This window comes from Triticum dicoccoides, chromosome 7A (assembly GCF_002162155.2).
Source record: "Triticum dicoccoides isolate Atlit2015 ecotype Zavitan chromosome 7A, WEW_v2.0, whole genome shotgun sequence".
Classification (NCBI taxonomy): domain Eukaryota; kingdom Viridiplantae; phylum Streptophyta; class Magnoliopsida; order Poales; family Poaceae; genus Triticum; species Triticum dicoccoides.
In genome coordinates, this window is record NC_041392.1 from 226,246,343 (window position 1) to 226,248,686 (window position 2,344).

General features: G+C 53.7%; 1 pseudogene; it reads right to left on the reverse strand.

The window, feature by feature from the left end:
• Window positions 1-338: 338 nt before the first annotated feature.
• On the reverse strand, window positions 339-1,169 carry LOC119333409 (annotated as a pseudogene).
• Between the last annotated feature and the right edge of the window lie 1,175 nt (window positions 1,170-2,344).

Consider the following 2,344-nt stretch of genomic DNA (forward strand, 5'->3'; position numbering starts at 1 on the left):
TTACATTGATGTGATTTTCATTTCTTATCATGAATCATACACGTCAAAAAAAGGTACAGCGTGCGAGTATCGTGGGCACATGCCCTACAAATCCGAAAATGCCTATAAAAATTAAATCAGAATCAATCAAGCATTGCGGGTATATTTTACTTGTTTTGATGGGATTTTTGTACACGGTACCATTAACTCGATCCTCCCACCGCTGCCCTCCTCACGAGCCTGGACGGCCGATCCTCTCGACATCATCTTCTTCTCTCCGATCTCCTTGACTAGGAGGACTCCTCTGTGCCCCAGGCCCTGGCCGACGCCGGCGACTCCTCGGTACTCCACCCGCGCCATCACATCCGACGCAGGCGAAACTCCAGCTGATGCCACGGGATCCACATCCTACGCTCGTCGGCCATCTTCCACTCCGGCTGCTGCGTGGTGCCGCCGCTGCGGGAGGCAACCTGGCAGGGGCAGACGTAGCCGTCCTCGTGCAGCCCGACCCATGCGTCTAGCTCAGCGACAAAGTAGCCTCGGCCTCTGAAAGGCAGCATCCACTTCCCATGGCGCCTCCACTTGTAGCTCCTGGTGTCGACGGAGTACGTGTCGCAGACCGCCCTGCTGCACGAGGACACGAATATGGTGCGCCCGTCCAGGTGCAGCGCGTAGGAGAAGATCATCTCGTCCTTGGTGAAGGGCGTCGGCAGGCTTTTCCAGGACCAGTAGGTGGGCAGCAGGTCGTCGTCTTCCATCGTCGGTGGCTTCGCCATCGCCTCAAAGGACACAGGCCGCTCCATGAAGTGGAAGGCGAACGCGTACAGCGCGTCGCCGGCGCCGAAGGTCAGGAAGGTGTTGGAGCCACAAAGCAGTGCGTCTCGAACGGGAGGGCCGACGGGCAGTCCGGCGGTGTCAGTGTCGTAGAAGAGGGTTCCGGCGTGTATGTTGCTCGTGGCGATGATGTTGCTGCCCAGGGCTGCGAACTACATGGCACGGCCACGCTCAGGTGACACTAGCCGGAGGACAGGGGGGGCGCTGAGGTCGGGACTGTCGGCATCGATCTTGCGGATGGTGAAGCCCTTGTGCCAGTCGTCTAGAACCAGATAGAGGCTCTTCTCCTTGCTGCCGCTGCAGTCGTGGTAGTAGTTGGGCTCATCCTCCTCGCCCTGCCTTCTTTGCTTAGACATCCCGCTCCCGACTGACTGAATTCTGAAGTATATACCAGAAAAACACGTACGCAGACGAAAACACTCGAATAGATTGGACGTAGCTGGCTAACCACGGTTGATGTAGTATCGATCTACTAGAAGCAACACGGATACGCGCAAGCAATTGATACACACGGGCATGCCTCGTGCCCGCTGATCTTTCTATTGGTCTCTGGGTGTACTGTTTATAGGGGTGCAGGGTAATACGTATATATAGCTATAGCTAGGACTTGCAACATAACCGATTCGGGACGGAACTACTGATCCTACTTGGTGATGGATTCCTGCACAAGCCGGACATGAGACGTGCTTTTTTTCTTGAGGGAAACGCCGCCACGACCGCCGCCAGCGCGGAACCCTAGGGCAGGGCGCTAGGATCCCCAAAGCAGGGCAGGCAGCGAGGAGCGGCGCAAGGAGGCCGTGTCGGTCGTTCCCGCCACCAGCGCTAAACCCCAGGTATTTACGTTCCGTGTCCTCACCGCACTCTACGCTGATACATCAGCGAGGAGCTAACGGTGGAAATGCTACTCCTCCCCGAACTCTATGATGCTTGATTCAATCTCGTGGAATGGAGCCATGACGGTGGGCAAGGCTATTAAGTTTGCTCCTAACGCCGGCTTGGGCGATGGGTGGGACGAATGCGAGCAGCGGCCAACAGCGGACATGGACTCAAGCCAGCACAGGTCCACGGCGGTAGAGGAGAGACACCACCCACCACCCATCGATGCAGTGAGGAGTGTGGTGTTCTACAGTATGGTAATTGGTAAAAGTTTTTGGTCCTATAATATCAGAGAAAGAGAGAGAGCATATTACATAAAAATAACGCTGAGAATTTAGATGCATTGTTTGTCACGGAGCTGTGACTGGCCAATTTACATGAAATTAATTCCCTTAGTTGTGGTGGCAAATATAATACACCTAATCCATATTGTTATGCACTAGCGTGTGTGTGAGAGATAGATGGATTATGGTCTCATACCCAATAAGATGGATATGTGCGTGTGTTAGAGAGAGAGAGGGGGGGAGAGGGGGAGAGACAGTGAAGAAGAGGGGCGGAAAGAGTGTGTGTGTGAGGATTTGATGGTAAAAAAAGGTCGCCAATGTCACTTGATATGTATGAGAATATTAAATGTAATATTAACATGATTAATATT